Genomic DNA, 20,108 nt, shown 5'->3' on the forward strand with positions numbered 1-20,108 from the left:
TAACCCGCAGTTTAACATGCCTCTCCTGCCCTACCTTCACTCCCTTCCTCTCTGCATGCCTTTTCTCTGCAGCTTCGACATTTTCAACATTAATGGGATAAATACAGGAAATTCCTGCTGCATGTTAAAACAAAGTGGTATTATAGCAGTGTTTCAGACCGGCATATCGAGCTCAGGATAAGGATCCATTACAGCCCAGTGCTTGACCCTTTACGCAACTTGTGGTACACTACAAGACATACAATAAACACAGAAGTCACATTTCTTGAAATACAAGAAATTACTTAAGTAGACCAGCACCCTAACCACCCCACAGCCAGCATCATCCCATACCTCTCCACTGCAGCTTTATTCTGCATACTTCATGAGAAAGATGTAAACAGCAGGCACTTATTCTCTAACCAACCAATTTGGCCACTTTGTGATCATTAACCCAACGTTCCTGGGTCAAGATTGCACACAAAGTATTTCTTCCTTCCCCACTCTCCCCCTTCCAGTCCAGATGTACGCCAGGCTATGAAAGCAGGCATTTCCCCCATTCCCCAGCTTCTGCTGAGTACAAACCAGCTCCACTCACTTGCTGCAGCACCTCAACAAGATACATTCCCAAGATCTAAAAATAAGCTTGTTAGATTATTTGACAGTCAAAAATTAAATGAAATTGGAAGTAGTAATTATTTTCTTGATTATTTAATACAGTCCAGACTTTTATCAAAATATTTTGACATGAGACGATTTGTGAAAATAAATAGGCAATCAGCAAGTCATTGCTAACGGAAAAGATTTTTTTTTGCAAGGAAACAAGTATATATTACCTGTCACTGCCATGTGAAAGTCATGTTCTAAAAGATGATGTGTTAACAGCACTTGATCTAGAAGACAGCGTAACAGACAGATCAACAGTCAAAAGACAGCGTCATGCAGTGTCACCACATACAGCAGTCGCTGCATTGTACCCAAAGGTTAGCGAACATTTAAGCATTTAGGAGTTCCTGGGGGCAGAGACTGGAGTACAAGTCTGCTTAGCTTGAAGAAAGCCCTTACCATTAGCCTAAAATCAGTGAAAAAAAAGTCACGTTCATCCTTCCCCCTCCTTTCTCAGCCCAGAAACTCTGGGCAACCTAACCAAGGGAGTTAGAGGGACATCTATATCAAACATGAACAAGGGGCTTGACAATGTTGTGCCTTCTACCACCTCAGCACTTCAAACTAAACAAGTCTAGGCGATCTCAATGCCCTCCTTCCTCCAGAAGGGGCACGGGACACCTCCTGTCCCGAGCCCAATGTCTGCCATAGCCGGTTGTGCTCATGCTGCCCTGCTATTTGTAACTCTGAGTCAGTGAGTGCCAAAATTAGTGGAGCACTTCTTGCTTCACATCCAGGTAAGCCATGCCTCTCAAAATCCTACTAAGAAGGGTCTTCGGATCTGCAATAAATCAGCTGTTTAGTGTCAGCTCAGAATACATCGTACCGGTTTGTTACAGCACAAACAGCTGCTATACTTGCCTCCCCCTACCTTTTTTTTTTTTAAAAAAAAAAAGAGGAACAACATATGAATTGGGTTTTATTTACTTTAGGCATAACATTAGCATCATTTTCCTATGCTTGCCTCTTTTTTGGAACTAGCTTGCATAACATTTCCTAGAAATATGCTCCATATGTACACCAGCTAGCTCCACCAACTGCACCAGTTCGGAGGCAGGGGGAGGAGGGAAGCGTCCACAAGCATTTGTTAACACCAACACACACCGAGATGGGCTGTGGCCGAGCCAGGTGAATTGTTCCAAAACAGCAGGACAACTCCCATCAGACTTACACAAACTAGGTCTGGAAAGATTACATTCAGCACAGAAAACACACACCTCAATTTGGAAAGGCCTCATTTAGCATCTGGTGTGGTGTGTCAGATTCCATTTGAGATACTGGGCTCCGGAGACCAGCGGGAGAAAACAACACACTCCAGAGTACATGTGTAACATGAGGAGTTAATCCCACACAGGCATTCATCTTTTCAAAGTATATATTTCTGACAGTTTTGGAAAGCACGCTTACAATTTCCATAATGTTTGAAAACATACAGACACTTTCTCTCCGTGTCACAGCGTCTTGAACTTCTGAGGCCCTTTTCGTGACACCATAAACTTCTCCTTGGAAGCACAGTATGATGTCAGAGGATGCAACAGTACAAGAGGTGAAGAGGAAAGCTGTGGGAGCATTCAAATAGCTTTTTCTGGCCTAAAAAAAATATAAAATAAAATAAAAAACTGGAGCTTGATCCAAGAACATTTTGTTCATTTCGCTATACAGGGGTGCCTTTTGTACGAGCACAGACTGTTTTGTGGACTCTGGTCCTCTGTAGTCACCATGAAACAGAAAATATACAATGAAGCTAGTGATGTGTTATCATCTAAGACTTCTATGAATGCTATTTCTGTCTTATGTTCACAGTGACTGCTGGTCAAATGTTCATCCACAACTTGATAAAAATACAGAGTTTTAAAGAATTATCGTGGATATTTATAGATTATTTTCTTCTCTTATCTTGTCTGCACAGTTGGCACAATAATGCTTATTAGCGTTCAGGTTTAAGTGCATCTTCCAAAATAAATAGCTGCCTTTTTTTTTTTTTTGAAGCTGCTAGTTTCTCACATTCATCAGGGTTAAAATATCCATATTTTTAATAAACACATACACTTTGATATCATCCAGGTAAGCCAAACAAGTTTTACGCAAGCGTAAGTGAACTGCTGTATCCCTCACCTTCAGACTTGACTTGCGCTATAATTCCAGCAAAGATTTAATGAACAAATCAAATTTGATGCAAGCTTTCAGAAGTTTTGCAGTTCTAATCAGCAAAAGAAGCGTGCTAGATAATTACTGGAGTGTTGAGCTGATACTTATCTCTGTAATCCCCCAGATGAAAGAACTAGATTTCACAAGAACAGTCTTTATATTTAATACCATACACAAAAAGAGACAACACTGATTGAAGGCAAACATCAAGATGTTAATGAACGCCAGGCTATTTGCGCATTCAGCCCTGTGAAACATATCCTATGTGGCCACATTTGTGGTCACCAGGACCAGGCTCAGAGGTAGCAATGTTGATTTGTTCTTTTCCACCTCCTTTAGCACTGCTCTGCCCCACCTTTTATTTATTCAACGCTGTTCAGCCTCTTTTCTCATTTCATCACAGCCTTTTCTGCTGGAAATCATCATTTCAGCAAGAAAGAGCTCACAAACAACAGCATGCAGCTACACCACTGAAAAAAGCTTAGGACCCACTCAGGGCACTAAGAAAACCGTGCCCATCAGAAGAACTGCCTTAAGGTTTCCTGAAAATATCAGTCTGCAGTTGGCAGATAGCTCTTACCCCAAATGACTACAGTTTCAGGAGTTTACTAACCTCTGAACACAAGATACCATAACATCAAACAGCCTTAGGAGACCATTATTTTTACTCATTTTTAATCAGTTTAATCTGGCAGATTCAAAAACTCACTGAAATTAAACAAGGGCCTAGAGGTGCTGAATACACTTTGGATATTTTAAACTTCTTCGGAAATCCTGAGTAGAGCACAGCACTTCAGCACATCAGGTTTAGCAACCATCTTCCATTGTATTGTTACATTGATATTCACACCTACACAGGCACGCAAATACTTCTGATTAAAAATTAAATATAAATGAAACAAAACAAGCAGCTCAGGAAGAATACGTGGACTTTTAGCAGTAGAACATGCCTCCATATGCCAAAGGAAGAAAAGCAGAGAACAGATGGCTTTCTTGCTTTGTCTTCAAACTGCTTTCGTACTTACACTACTTCATACTTTGGGTTAATATTTTTATCCAAACTCAGTGATTAAAAATAGAGACAGACGGAGGATTGTATTTCATTCTGTAATTAGGCAGACACAATGAGGTGAGTTCTCAGCGTGATACAAAGCAAAATAAAGCATCTGCAGCTCCATTAGTGATTTCCTATGCACATGGGAATAACTTTTACTCCAATGCATGCAATACAAATGAGAATTAAAAAAAAAAAAATCAAACCCACAAAACCAACCCGGATTCACTGTGCTATTAACGAAGAAATACCACAAGGCCTTCTTTCAGGACAAGACTTCCCTCTTCCTTGACTTCAAGCACATGCTTGTGTGCTTGATGACTTGGAGAATGAAGAAATGGACATTATTTGAATACTAGAAACAACAGTGGACTTGCACTTTTTAAACAGTTTGGATAAAAGGCTGCCATATAACTAATTTTAATCAAAGTTCAACAGAGTTTTAATGAGAGTTCAACAACCTTCATGAATGTTTTGTGCAATGGGAGCATCACTGGATTAACGCTGACTCCATCAATGCCCACGGTGAGCCTGGGCCACTGCAATGGAGGACACAACCGAGAGGAAGACATGAGATCCAGCAGCCGACTTCTCAATAACTGTGCACAGAAAGCAAAGCAATGCAGCTCTCAGAAACACACAAGGCTCTGTAAACAAGGAGCAATCCAAGGGCTAATCTGCTGAGATTCCCATGTCAGGCACAGAAAGGATCATTTTCTGGCAAAACACTTGAGACTAAATTACATTGCAGTAATTTACTGCAGCAATTCGGATATTTGGAGTCTCAGACCCGAACAGAGAGCACGTGCTTGTATGACCTGGTTCAAGGGGCACCACCCACTACATCAGGTTGCCCAGGGCCATGTCCTGGCATGGACAACCTGGTCTTGAACACCTCCAGGGATGGGGCATCCACAGCCTCTCTGGGCAACCTGTTTCAGTGCCTCACCACCCAGACTGAAGAATTTCCTCCTAACATCTAATGTAAATTTCCCCTCTTTTAGATTAAAACCATTTCCTCTTGTCCTGTCATTATCTGACTGAGCAAAAAGTTGTTCTTCATCATTTTTATAAGCCCCCTTTAAGTATTGAAAAGCTGCAATGAGGTCAGCCTGGAGCCTGTTCTTCTTCAGGCTGAACAGCCACAGCTCCCTCAGCCTTTCTTCATAGGAGAGGTGCTCCAGCCCTCTGATCATCTTCATGGCCCCCTTCCTCTGGACCCGTTCTAAGAGATCCACATCCTTCTTGTGCTGGGGGCTCCACACCTGGATGTAGTGCTCCAAGTGGGGCCTCACCAGGGCTGAGTAGAGGGCGGCAATCCTCTCCTTCCTCTGCTGGTCACTCCTCTGTTGATGCAGCCCAGGACGCAGTTGGCCTTCTGGGCTGCAAGTGCACACTGCTGGCTCATGTCAAGCTTTTTGTCCACCAGAACCCCCCAAGTCCTTCTCTGCAGGGCTGCTCTCAATGAGTTCTTCTCCCAGTCTGTGCTCATGTTCAGGATTGCCCCAGCCCAGGCGCAGCACCTTGTACTTGGGACTTGTTGAACCTCATCAGGTTCACATGGGCCCAATTCTCAAGCTTTTACAAGTCCCTTTGGATGGCATTCCTTCCTTCTATCATATCAACCATACCACCCAGCTTGGTGTCATCTGCAAATTTGCTGAGGGTGCACTCAATCCCACTATGTCATTGATAAGGGTATTAAATAGTACTGGTCCCAGGACAGACCCCTGAGAGACACCACTCGTCACCAGCCTCCACCTGGACGTGGAGCCATTGACCACCACTCTCTGGATGAAGCCTTCAAGCCAACTCCTTACCCACTGAATGGTCCACCCTTCAAATCCATCTCTCTCCAACTTGGAGATCAGGATGTCATGTGGAACCATGTTGAAGGCCTTGCAGAAGTCCAGGTAGATGACCTTGGTCAGTCTTCCCTTGTCAACCAACGCAGTCACTCCATCACAGAAGGCCACTAACTGGTCAGGCACAATTTGCCCTTGGTGAAGCCATGCTGGCTGTCTTGGATCACCTCCTGGTCTTGCATGTGCCTTGACATTGCTTCCAGGAGGATCTGTTCCATGATCTTTCCAGGCACAGAGGTGATGCTTACCAGTCTGTAGTTCCTTGAGTCCGCCTTTTTTTTTGCTCTAAAACAACTTGTGCTTTGGGAATGACGGCAGAGTGATGGCAACTCATTATTGCCAAAAGAAAAAATACAAATCAGGTGCCAAAAATAACACTAGGTCTGTTGTGCTCAGCGTGAGTAGCAGGAACCCACGGCTGACGTCTAAACAGCCACGGCAGAGGGTGACAGCCAGCCCAGCAGCCAGGGCAGGGTGTGTGCACCGGACAGGACCTGATGATCTGGCTTTTCCGACACACTCACTCTGCTCTATTTACAGCGAAGTACAACGGCCTCTCACGTCCCTTCCTTTACCCTCTTAGAAGTGCAGGAATTGCCATGGTGACTGCCTAGTGGCCCAACAATTTAATATCCTGCCGTCAACAGTAGCTGGTACTCAGTGCTACAAAGGAAAAATACAACTCCGCAGCAGGCTGTTACAGAACAGCTAGTCAAGAGGGGAAGTTTCCTACTAATCCCCTTGCCATTTGATATTGGCTTATGGCTTCAGTAGCAGCAGACTCAGACCTTGCCTGCGGAAGCATTTGAACACAAACACAGCATTAAACATGGGCTTACAGACACCAGCTCCGGTCTGACAGTGAAGGGAACGTTCCCACATAGGAGCTGTGCTCCTGAACTGCAGCAGTGGGGTCCAAGTCACGGGGGCTTCTTTCCCTACAAGAAACAGCTTCTGTTTGGTTCCCCACATCAACAAGACCAGGCCCGACATGACGCAAATACAGGTGCAAACCATAGCCTGCCTTAGTTGAAGGGGCCTAAATCTGCTCTGAACAGGCCCACAGATTTCCTGGGAGCTGCCATACCCCAGGTAACAGCTACCCGTGAAGCAGGCAGCCCCCCTCCAGATGACATTTAAAGCTGGAGAGGCTGGGGGGTGGAATTTGATGCAGTTACCCCAGGCCTCAGCCTGATTTCAAGGGCTCGGTGCCCGCAGCTGGGCCCCATTCCCCAAAGAACTCAGCACCCAACAGCATCACAAACTCTGATTTCTCTGGGAAACCTGGAATTGCCTCGGCACCAACACTACCGGCCCAGCCAGACCTGAACAGTACCCGATGGCCTTGCACAGACGCTCTTCTGGACCAAAACTGCTTTTCCAGTTGTGATGGAGGATTCTCTCAGAGAAATAAAGCAGCATATGGAAAACCCCCAGCACTGCATGTTCTCATAATTTTTGGAACACTGTAAATATTTGAGTCAGTAGATCTTAATCCATAAACACAGCTGGACTCAAGAAACAATGATGGTAACTTATTATAATTTAAACAATTGTGTAACAAAACAAACCAATCATAATCACTTTGGTTTTCTAAGGACAATAGGCGCAACCTTTTCACAAAGTTAACATGATGGTACATGTAATTACATAAAAATAAACTTACATATGCTAAGATAAATTATTCTCAGCTTTTAAAGAACACTGCAGACGAATGACAGTGGAGGGGAAAAAGCTGTATGGTGCAAAGCCAGCATTTCATATAATGTACAGAGCTGGAATAGTAACTGCCAGCCAAAGGACATCCCTTTTCCCTTCTATCCTCTTCCAGAACATATTAGTTTAATTGCTTTATGACCAGGAACATCATTCCCCTAAGTTCACCCTCAATATAAGCCCTTGTGCACACAGTTTACATACAAAGAACTGGTGGCTGATCTCTGCTGTGATTAAGGAGCAGAACATTTATCCAAACTACAAGAACAGACCTGGGCAGTCAACTCGCATTTTAAATAAATTAAAGGGGTTTTAAGTTCTTTCCTGAAAGTTCAAATAAGTTCAATTCCATCTTATTTCCATTGCCTCTTTGCATTTTCATGAGTGTTTGCATTCAGCAATATAACCTAGAAACAGAAGTAAACACAATGTGGCTCAAAACTACTTCAGAATTGTCCTAAGCTGGGTGCTATTCTGAAGCTTTTACCAGGTCAGAGAGATGTAAAGCAGATTCAAGTAACACCAAAACACCCAGCCAAGACAAAACCTATGCAAAGGGAATAATTTGATTACAAACATTTTATACAAGCAAAATACTGATCATGGCTATAAAGTCTATTATTTCTCTAACACCAATGCGAAAGAACTCTGGCCTTCATATTTTACATTCAGTTATCAAGAAATAACAAGATTATCACCCAAACTCCTAGAATCCACAGAGATCAAGCGAAAACTGTGAATAAGGACAAAGCTTTGTCAAGTACTATAGAGATGTCTGATGGTCCAGAACCACAATATTCATATTACCAGAATTTGGTCCCCTTGTATACTACCCCTTAGAAGTCATGGTGGATAAGCCTGCAAACAAGCTACATATATGCTATGAGCCCAACTCCCAGCTCTTGCTGAAGGCAGAGCCATAAAATGAGAAAGTTGCCATCTGAACTAACTCCCTATAGCAGGAAAAATCTTAGTTCCAAAATTTCTATTTCAAAAAGAAGCACATGAGCAAAGCAGCATACTTTCCAGCCCTCTCCCTTGCACCGAGAGACAGATGAGCCACATTAACTGAAACTTTCAGAAAATCAAGTATGGAAAACGTCAGCCCTACAGTACAAGTCTGGCAAAGTTATAATCAACAAAAATCAGAATCTTATAATAGGAACTGACAGGGAAATTCTAGCTACTTGTGCTGCTTATAAATGCTAACATTAGCTGGGAAACGGATGAAGCCACAAAGCTGAGATCCAGTTCTGGTTTAAAACTTCCCCAAGTTTTCAGCGAATATGGATAAAGGAGTTCAGCATGGTCCAGGTGTAAGTGCAAATCTTTCAGAAATAATGAGAACATCTATGAACGGTTAAAGGTTCAATGGAACTCTTCATTCAGATTAAAACTATTTTTTTCAACAAAGAAAACCACAATAGAGGAAGATGATTTGAGTTCCTGACACGTGACCCCCTAAAGTCAGCATGCTGCACTTCACTCTGGAAATATTGCCTCTGCTCCATTTGAATATTTAAGAGTACACTTTTAAAAAAGAAATAATAAATTAGGACAATGACCACATTAATCCAGACCCCATTTGGCAGGGTCTGCCAAACAAGCATTAACAGCCATTTATGCAAGTTCCTAAATGGGGAATCATTCATTGACTTGCAAATGATGTCACCATTTAACGATGGAATATTTCTTTCCTTTTGTGGCTTTGCCACCCTATTTCTGCACGGCTGCCAGGTAGGTAAACAGAATTCCACTTAATCTGTCTGCAACTTAAAAAAACAACCTACAGCTTGTCCGTTGAGGCCAGCGTTTTCAAAGATGAGTGCCTAACATTGGCCAACTAAATCCAAATTTAGGAACATAAATAAGTACCCTATTTTTTTTAAAGCCTTTAAATAAGTATCTTATGCTCCACAGTGATCCTATTCCATGCTGTTTTTCAGTAAGAGCCTCAGGGCAGGAGGTGAGAGAGAAGGGGGACATTGTGCTATCTGGATTTGTCATCTCCCAGTGTCTTCCAAACTCCAGTTTACTTACATACCAGGAGGACTGGCCGGAGAACGCTAATTCTGCTCCACTAAATCCTTCACAGGTTTGAAATTTAGCTTCATTCCACATCATTTGTACAGCACACGAACAGTTCTGCAAGAAATTTAGAGGGAGGTGAGATAGTGACTGACATGGCTGAGAACAGGCTCCAATCTGCTTTAATCAGAAAAGCAGCTCCACCTTATCCATCTTCCCCAGCCAACGGCTCTGTCATGGGGCTGCCCCAAACCTGAGGAAGCTTCCTGATGAGTATTTCAGGAAAACTTATTCCTCCAGCTGGCTTAATGCTTTCCACAAATGGGAGACTTCGAACAGTAAACAAGCTTTTAATCAAACCATTCTTGGTTATCTCTATTTATAGGACACAAGTAGTTTTCCTAGTAGATAAGTTTGCCAGTGCAATCTGGGATCTGACAACATGACAGCACAGCTCCAGCACCACCACCATTAACAAGAAGTCAGACGCGGGAACATTTTCTCATCGTGTTCTTCACAACAGATCTGTGGTGAGGGCTCAGGGGAAAAGAGAGGAAGTTGCTTGAACTTTGAGAGTAGGAATGTCAGAAGTACTCACCCTACTCCCACTGGGGTCAGCAGCAGGAGAATAGGCCAAAACTTTCAACAAAATTTTGCCTTATATGTATCAATTTCAGGAGGCAGGAGACTGAGTAATCAAAAGATGTCTCCTCACTGGGCAACTGTACCTAAGCCCTCATAGAAACCCCTTTCCCTATCACCCATCTAAGATGGGGATGGGCTGCAGACCACTCTTTGGCTTCCAACCACCTTGGCAGAAGTCTGCATTCGTCCCACCTCAAGCACCAGATCCAGCCGTCCAGCACCTTGGACCCCTTCAATTTGAAGGGTAGAGGCAAAACCTCTTCCAGTGTCAGGATATGTGCACCTGTATGCCTCTCAGCTGTAGTAGGACCCCAGGGCAACCCTCACCCAGCACCAGCCAGGTCCCAAACATTAAAAGGAATTAATGCAGATATTGAAGCATCTTTGCCCTCTGTCACATGGATTCTTTTAAATCAATACCATGAGCAGGATCTTGCAAGCACCAGCCCAATTTTTTGCACAGAGGCACACAGCCGAGGGGATACTGCTGCTGATTTCAGTAGGATCAGATGTAGTACGAGACTTAAATTCAAGAAAGAGCTCATTGGGCTACAAAGTTTGAGCCAAAGCACTCTCAAGACAACTTTTTCCTCACTTTCTGTGGTTCAAGTTACCTAAACCCAGAAACATTACAAACTGCACCAAACAGTTCCAGTTGAACCTAACTTTTCAATTCCTTCATTTCAATTATTCTTTCATTTCTCCTTATTTAGTCTTCCCTCCCTACTATTTTTGTCATTATTAGCATCAGAAAGAATGACTCACAAAAAAGTGCATAAATAGCTACTTATGTTACAGGTCAGAATCCCTCAATATTTTCAATCTTCTAAATGACTGCTGGGTCTCAGTTTGTTATTTCCATGTAGTGCACCCAGCATCCAAGGCAAAGCAAGTTTGGGCTGGGGGGAGTCTTTTTTTTTTCCCCCTTTGTTTTTCCACACTAAAATAATTGAAGGCAAAACAAGCAAGGTTGCTCATGAAAAATAGTAAAAAAGAAACAAACAACTTGGGACAATAGAAAATTAGAGATTTTCAAGGAACTTTTAGTAAGATCCCATTGAAAATGAAGTACCAAAGAATAGAGATACATTTGAAAGATTCAGGCTGGAAATCTGAAAATAAACCAGTTTCAGCTAATTCACTCCATAGCATCTATGCTATACTTTTTGTTGTTGGTCTTGAGGCACACATAATCTGCAACAATTTCTCCATATTTCTACGCTAAAATAGGTCACCAAAAGGCAGCAGGCATTGTAACCTATACCTCCGTATGCTCCAAATCCTGTGCTTTAGCAGTTCGACTCTGTTTAGCCAATCCTTAATCTCAAGCATAGCTTGTTTGTAAGCAAGATTTAACAAGGCTGAAGCTGACCACACATTTAGAGTTCATTTGTATCTTACGTTCCGAATGCATACACAAAGCATTTTGGCCCTGACACAGAATTAGAAAGGCTGCTATTCCTAACGGGACGGTCCAAAATGAGGCGTGGGCAACCCAAACCCCAAGTAGGGGCTACTTCATCTCCTGCTTCCGTGGGGGCTGAAGTTACCTGACAAGATCACTCTGTCCCCTCTGAAGCTGGCTGGGCTCTCAGCCACATCTTCTCCTATCTGCTCCAAGGAGACTGCACTGGCTGGGACCACGAGGCTGAAACCAGGAAGGTGCCAGGTGCAGGGCAGGGGTGGGATGGGATCTCAGGGCAGCAGAAGCCCCAGCACTCAACAGGACCATGTTCTGACTTAGAACTACCACCCCTTAATGCTTATTCCAAAATGATTTACAGAGGTACAGGGGAGATGAAAACTGAACATTAGTGAAGAAAAAAGGAAAAAATACATTTTCAGTTGATTTTTGAAAAGTCAATGAGAACAAAATACGGAAAAGTTGTTCCAGATGGCAGGAATTTACTTCAGGAATTTCATTTAATCACATTCTTAGCAAGATGTTTTGATTTGGATGACATACATCAACTGCATACTTAAATTAACAGTCCTTCCTACTGAAGTAAATGTAAAGCTCCCAGGAGTAGGAAAGGGTCTCGGTGCTTTTATTTTAAGTGCAAGTACAGCATGTATGGAGCTGACAGTCCTTTTGTTATTTCTCTTGAGAAAAAGCAATGATTCAAGCCATGCTGCAAGAACACATCCACTCTGACAGCAGCCTGCAAGGCCATTTGCCTGAGTCCTCTGTTCTCTGCACAGAGCTACCAGAGCAACCACCTACTCCCACGCCCTACCTGCTAGGTATGATGGCTGGGTCCCAACTGCCTTGAAAATAAGCGTGATGGGTTGAGAGAGAAGGAGAACCCTAGGAAAATACAAGTGTCCCAGCTCCTATAATCTGATTCCAGTTCAGCAAGCCCCTGGGGTACGTCCCCAAGATAATTCACCAAATCAATGCCCCAGAGGAACGTCAATAGGACAGACAGCTCTCATCAGGTAGGTCATTGAATCAAAGGGTTTGGGTTGGAAGAGAACTTAAAGCCCATCCTGTTCCAACCCCTGCCATGGGACCCCTCCCGTCAGCCCAGGCCTTGGGCATTGACAGGGCTGGGGCACCCACTGCTCCTCTGGGCAGCCTGGGCCAGGGCCTCACCGCCCTCTGAGTGAAGAATTTCTTCATCATAACTGAACTAAACCTACTCTCTTAATTTAAAGCCATTACCCCTTGTCCTGCCACTCTACTCCCTGACAAAGAGTCCCTCCCCAGCTTTCCTGCAGCCCCCTTTAGGCACTGGCAGGCTGCTGTAAGGTCTCCCCAAAGCCTCCTCCTCTCCAGGCTGAACAACCGCAGCTCCCTCAGCCTGTCTCCACAGCACAGGTGCCCCAGCCCTCTGATTGTCCTCGTGGCCTCCTCTGGACCCTCTCCATCAGGTCCAAGTCCTTGTGCTGGGTGCCCCAGGGCTGAACACAGGGCTCCAGGGGGGGTCTCACAAGAGCAGACGGGGACAATCACCTCCCTCACCACCCTGCTGGCCAGGTGCAGTCCACAACATGGTTGGCTTTCTGGGCTGTAAGTGCACTTTGCTGGCTCACATTCAGTTTTTCCACCCACCAACACCCCCAAATCCTTCTCCTCACAGCTGCTCTCTGTCCATTCATTGCCCAGCCTGTATTTGAGCTTGGGAGTGCCCTAACCAGGTGCAGGACCTTGCTCTTGACATTGTTGAACTTCACGAGGTTGACACAGGCCCACCTCTCCGGCCTGTAAAGGTGTCTCCTGGTGGCATCGCCTCCCCTCAGTGTGTTGGCTGGAGCTGTATTCCTATGGGCATGGTGTGCGAGGCCCCCTCCGAAGTCTCAAAACAGTCAAACAAAACTTTGAGCTTTCAGCAGTGAGGGAATTCCTCATTTCACACAGGTTTCTCCCGCTCTACAACCATTTAACCCACCTCTCAGTAAAACCTGACAGGTCTGAGAAAGCAGTTTCATTAAATGCAGTACAAGACAAGTGGGTTTGAGAGATCCTACCTGCCTTAATTTTATTTGTAAAAGCCTGGGAGGGGAACGCAGATGAAGAAACAGCACACGAACAGGTCAGCATCAGAGTTATAGCACAGATCTCCTACATTTCAAATAGACTTATCTTTAAGGCCATAGCACCTCTCAAATACAATATTAGAAGCAATTTTTTTGTAGAGGAGTTTATTAGGAGTTGAAACTCAGTTTACACCTAAAGTGCACATCAAAGTTCTTAAAGACGTTGAGAATTTCAGCCACCTCCACAACACTGCAAACGCAAACTATCTTCTCGCACAGCTTCTTCCTGCAGCTGTACTCTGAAGGGAGATATACATACACATACAGGTATGTATATTAGTTATTAGAATAACTGTAATAAGGCCTTTTGTTTGGCGACTATTTCTAAGAAGTGAAGCATGATGAGATTTAGCTTGCCAGCTGCGTGTTTCACTTTCCCATATCCCCAAACAGAGATTTAAAATAGCCTGTTTATCAGATGTGTATCTAACTCATATTCCACTGTGAGGTCTAAAAAGGAATTTCCATTCTTACAAATGTCCCCCTTGTGGGGCATTACCGTCTGTTCTGATCATTGTAAAGGGTCCCTGTTTCCTTCTAGTCCAAAACCCATTGAAGCATTTCTTTAATGACTATAAAAAAAGGCTAGAGGCTTTCTTGCCTTAATTTATATACAAATACATTACCAATTAAAAGGTAACTGTGAAAAATAAGGCTGATAATGGAATGCCTTCTGCAACCTGAATGGGAGCATTGCTACCATGACATTGAAATAATTAGTTAATCTACCCTCTAATTTGTCTCAATTTGCACTAGCAGAATAGGAGCTGCTGCCTACTTGATTTCTCATTGAAAACAGTGGTAGGAAAACAAAGAATTTTTCCACCACCCACCCATTTTGCACATAAACTTCTTCCTTCTTTCCACCGCAACTGTAAATCTGGAATACAGCTCCATTAAAGCAAATGGAGTTACACTCCAGGTTCACTAATGAAAGCAGAATTTGGCTCAGCACCACCAAAGTACACCGAACTCATGCATTTGAAAATGCCTTGTGACCACTGCCAGCCTGCTGCCTATGTTCTTGTTCCTCTGCCAGGTTTAGCTCAGCAAACAGTTTACAGCAGACAACTTGTGTTGAATGGAGACCTCTTTCTCTTTTTCCACCACCACCCTTACTTGCAAAGGGTTTCTGATAACTTCATCATCTCCCTGATTACTGGCAGATAAAAGGCAGATCCCCCCTCACCCAAGGTGCACAGATAGAAGGGAACACACGTGCATCGGAAACACGAGGGGGAAAAAAGGAGTTCAAGGCAAAAGCCTGTACCTCAGCAAGGCTCTCAGTATGACACAGATGCACATTTCTACCAGGTATCAGCTATTTTACTACCCCATGCCTGGCCAGATATATGACTAATTCAGAGCCACTAAGAGACGTTTTGGAATCTGCATGCTTAAAAAAGGTGTGAGAGAACAAACTGATGAAGATCTTATTTCCTGTTAGTTGTAAACTTTCAAAGTACATTGTGTCTTTTTCAGAAACTATTTACCTGCATACATAAGACATGATACCTTAGTTCCCAAATCGATCTCCACTTTGATTGCTTCCATGAGATGAAACACCATTATCCAAAAAAACAAGTACAAAGTGTACAAGTCAGAGCAAGCATTTGCCAAAATATTAGCCTTCAGCACTTTTTAAATAAACATAAGGGCATGAGATGACCTTTAAATTGCTTCTTGACACATACTAAATCTACAGAAGTAAGGGAGATTCTCTGGAAAGAGCTGTAAATTTTGGTATTCACAGTGTATTTTTAGCATATTCTAAGAATATTTTGTATACTAAGAGAGTCCTGCATGCAGCAGAAATTCAGGGATCTCATCAGACTTTTAAAGTCTAGGGCCTAGGTTAAATGGCAGTCAAAGGAGTAGATGGATGGCTTGAAGCAAGCAAGAAATAACCACCAGAAGCTAATCAGAGTTTGCATCAATAGGGTGACACTCTTCTATTACGCCCCCGCCACACACACAGACCCCTCATGCTTTAAAGCAGTATTTGGGGATTAATTAACAGAAGGTCCTTCTCCCAGACACACTGCTCTGCTTCCGAAACACGAAGCACAAGGGCCAGGTGACAGCAGTCTGAGGTGCAGACACTGAAGACACGGAGCAGTAAGCCAGGAGAAGCCTCCCCGTGCTCCCCGTTTTCAATGGGTGACTTCTGGATCCGAACGGAAGGTGGGTGGCAGAAGAAATTATCACAGGAACCAGCAATGCCAAGAACAGCATAAGGAAAACAAGCAACACAGATGCTGTCTGGAGAGAATTCCAAGAGGCCCTCCGCATCTACAGGGTGCATCAGTTGGACCTCATGCACACAGTGGGGGATCTGCTGAAGACTTTTGCTTAGCATAAAAAGCCTGCCTCAAAGGGAAGATCTGTTTCATTGGGAAGGAAAGGGGAAAAAGGATTGCAGATGGTTGCTCCAGGATGAATGCAAAGAGCATTCTTTCTTTTGTACCATGGACAAAGTGCAGTGAACAGCAAATTTCACAGGACGAATGCAGCCTAGCAGGTGCTAGGTGGTTTGAGCTGCACCCACTTGCTGGTACCATCACTGAATTTGGTCACAGCACCACATAAACTGTTTGAGAGAGAGGGGCAAAGAGGCATCTTGTACCAGAGGTGTGATAGTGTAAAAACATCACAGGCTTACACACAAGGCAGATGGAAACTGGATCCAGTAGGTACAGGTGACTGCAAGTATTTGCCAGCTCAGGCTAAACTAGATGGGCTGAACATCACATCTAAATGAAAGGGACAGTAGTGCAAGCCTGAAGGAACAGCAGACAAGGACAGAGTAGAACACAAGGAGAATTTGAAAGAGGCTGCATTTCCTGGACCACGGCTACCAGCTCCGGAGAACTAAGGGGCACAATTAGCAACTTCCAAGCTATTAAGTGTATCGCTTAAGAAACCCAGCACCACGAAAACCAAGGCAAAGTCAGCAGGGTTAGACACCACTCAAAGACTATACGATTTTTAACAATAAAAGTGAACTGCCAACACATTTCTCCCTATTTCTCACTCACATGCGTTCCCTGCAAAACTCATACGAAGCTTTCAGAGCCTGGAGAGGCAGGCTGCTTTGTCACACGTTCCTGAATAAAACAAGAAGCTGTTCTGCTCTCATTTTTTTCTGAGAGGAAAAGTGCTGACCAGAGAAAATTGTGCATTCAGTGTTGCCCAATTCAGTCTGTAGCAGCTACAAGTTCAGTGTCTTCCCACCCTGTCATCTCCTAGGGGCAATTCCTGGTAGGGAGCACCAGCAGCTCCCTGTACCAGTTTCCATGGATCCTCCCCTGGACTATCTCTTCCCCCAAACACTACACTCAGCGATTTAATTTCACAGAACGATGCTTAAGAGTAGGTCACTGCAATATGGAAACCGTGTGGGCAAATCAGTAGTGAAAATGAACAAGTGAAACCTGGACTTCGATTGCATACAACCCCAACCTCCAGCCCTGTCATCTGTGACACTTTCACCGGCACGGAGGAAGTAAATGCTTTAAGCAGAATGACAGAAGTTTCACAGCTCTATTTCTGTCCTGTGTAGCAGACTCCATACCAGACAGGATGACAGAAAATCCCATCCCAAGGACCTAGCTCAGTGCTGCCATTGCAGACCAGATCCAGCTCAGGGCCTGCATCGCCTGCTAAGGGGGCATCAGTAACACACACAGCCATGAAGTTAAGACAGAGAATGTTTTGATTGTTAATTCAAGATGCTCTCAGAGCTCTGTGGTGACCCAGCTGGTCATTCCTGCTCTTGTTTGTCTGAGCAGAACAGTCCACAGATCGCAGTGGTTATGAGTAAGCAAGCAAGCATGTGTGCATTTTTGTTGACAGCATCTTCCCAGAAATGATCACAGAACCCGACTGGTACTCACGAGGTCTCACCCTCTTTAGATTTTTTTTCAAATACGTTATACATATATATTTATAAATCTCATTTCAGATGAAAGCTGTTCCTTCTTCGTCAGCCTTCGATAACTTCCTGCAGACAAAGACGCACAGAAGCTGCTGCTCAGCACGGGTGCACTTCTTGCACGTATTTAAGGATTGCAAATAGCGTTCTCCTTGGCCACATATTTCCACCCATGGGGTGATGTGTTTACATACGCTGTGGTACATGATCAGGGATTACTTGGGATATACTGTACCTCTAATATTTCAAACCCAGCATGCCACATGCTGGGAACCAGGTAGCCTCAGCTGTTTGACTTCTGAGAAACAGCTCCAGATGTGAACGTGTTATCTTCCCTTTTTAGAGATGACTCCCCCCCCATGATTCCCTCTTTTCCCTAGAAATGTGAAAACTAAACTTAGCAGAGAAATAGTCAGAAAATAGAAGAAAATTACAGTTTGTGCAATACGAAATACATTCAGATAAACCAGAAAAAAACTACCAAAATAACTACAAAATTTGTAGTTCTCTGTAAAGACCAGGGCCTGTTTTTCAGAGCATGGGAATGGACCAACACATTCCCCACACATCAGGACGCCTGAAGATGGAAGCAGGTAAATTTAGATGGTTTTCATCATTGCAGCCCCTGTATTTTCAAGCCTCTGGTAAGACGCAGCTGGAGATATTCAGACTGCATCAGGTTTTATAGGAGATCCAACAAGCGAGGCAGGAGGTATTTCAGGAACACCATCCTTGTGCTATGTAATGTTCTCTCACAGTAACGGTGCCCTTCCATCGATTGTGCTAATGTGTAGCCCACTGTCATTGCGCCCAAAGTAATTCCTCATGGAAGAGGGTACCTTCACGTGTGGGAAACTACAGAGCCTCCGATACTGAGCAGTGCGCTCACTGATACTGATCCTGAACAGTGTTCAGTTGTGCTTTGGTTCCTAGATAACACTGACACAGATGCCAATGATTTGCTCAACCCTACAGAGCTCATCTGTCACCCTTCCCTGCCCCAGCACACTTCTGAGCAAGGCCACAGTTCTGCAACACCAACCATCCTGCTGTGCACACGCTGGCAGAGAAGACAGGCTGCCTTCAGAATAAGGCACGCTACAGGGCGAGAATCGGGGTTTACCTGGCTTCTTGTCTCCATCACCTCTGTAAGTCCAGAAGACTTCTGCCTCCTTACTGAAGTTTTAGGGAGTTGAAGTACTTTGGAGGCCTGATGGTCCTTATTACCTCACCTAGAGGCCTGAACAGCCAGCATCGTGACTTCTGACCCTGATCCCACAGCACACAGCACAGTTTAATTAATGGCTTATTGGGGACCTAAGCACACATCCTACACTTAAAATCATTGATTACCTAGAAACTGGAGTATGCTGTCTACCTCTCACCTTAATTGCTTAGAAATGCTGGTGTTTTCAGCCAAGTGAACTGGCAATGAGCACAACAGAGGATTTAGAAGAAAAAACTGATCCTTCAGGGAAGGCAGGAGCCTGGACCACCCCCTGCAATTGTTGCTAAACACTCTGGGATCCTCAGAGGGCAGCTCAGTCACTGCCATGCTAAGGGAGAGCACAGCTACACCCTGCTCAGAGCTAATTAGGCTGAGAGGAGTCACTGCTGGTTCCGTACAAGACATGAGTGGAAGCAATAGATCAAACCCGGATCTTGAACTCCGGTAGTAAACACAAGGCATATCCAGGAGGAGCTGCTGGCAAGCCCAGCACCCGAGGAGCAGGGGAATGTTCTCGTGACCCCATCTGTAGGCATCCCAACAGCTCCTCTGAAATTTCACAAGCGAGGGGATGTCCTAGATAATGGATGGGAGCCCAGCTGCCCCCAGATGAGGGAGTTTCCTTTGTGCACAAGTCCCCGAGTTATTTCAGCAGCATCTGGCAGCGACGCTCTTGTTAGGGCTGCAGATCTATTTATAAAGCCTGATTGTTCGTTTGGGGACAGCTCTTGGCATACGAGGCCTCAGGAGAGCTGGAGCGATCTGGTTAACAAAACATCCAGCAAACTGGGAAATCAAGTCTGCTTTTGATTTATAATGCAGCAACTAAAATTATGATTTGCCAGGCTCATTTTGGCACTCTCATAATTCAGCTACAGTTCTGATTATTTTTTAAAAAATAATAATTAAAAACCCACCAAGTTTAATTACCATAATTATGGAAATACTGAGTGAAAAGGACTCAAAAATAATGAGACAAACTCGCAGCTCCAACTCCGCCAATTAGCAGGATGTTAGGTTTGGGAGACAAGTCTCAGCAAGGGAAAAACTCCTGCTGCAATGGTGCCAGCAGAGAAGGGACAAACCCACCTAGCGTCTAGGTTATATCACAAACCTATTGCACCCTCTTGTGCTGAGGTGTCAGCATTACTTTGGCTTGGCTGCCTCAAAACTAATTGCTCTGCAGCACTTGACCTTCAAAGCAGCTCTCCTGCAGCACACTACGGCACTGCACACACCGGCAGCACGTTGAGGGCTCCTATGGGCACCCAAGTGAGGAACTCATTTTCAGTGCACGACTGAACA

General features: G+C 44.2%; 1 protein-coding gene across 1 annotated transcript in view; it reads right to left on the bottom strand.

Annotated features, from left to right (window-relative positions):
- The window catches only part of PAPPA (pappalysin 1), a 362,370-nt gene that overhangs the window by 326,469 nt on the left and 15,793 nt on the right, over positions 1 to 20,108 (bottom strand). The window contains exon 2 of the mRNA XM_013182853.3: positions 9,473 to 9,573. The gene's annotated coding sequence lies outside the window, so the exon portion shown is untranslated. The remainder of the gene's footprint in view (positions 1 to 9,472; positions 9,574 to 20,108) is intronic.

This window comes from Anser cygnoides, chromosome 20 (assembly GCF_040182565.1).
Source record: "Anser cygnoides isolate HZ-2024a breed goose chromosome 20, Taihu_goose_T2T_genome, whole genome shotgun sequence".
Taxonomy (NCBI): Eukaryota; Metazoa; Chordata; class Aves; order Anseriformes; family Anatidae; genus Anser; species Anser cygnoides.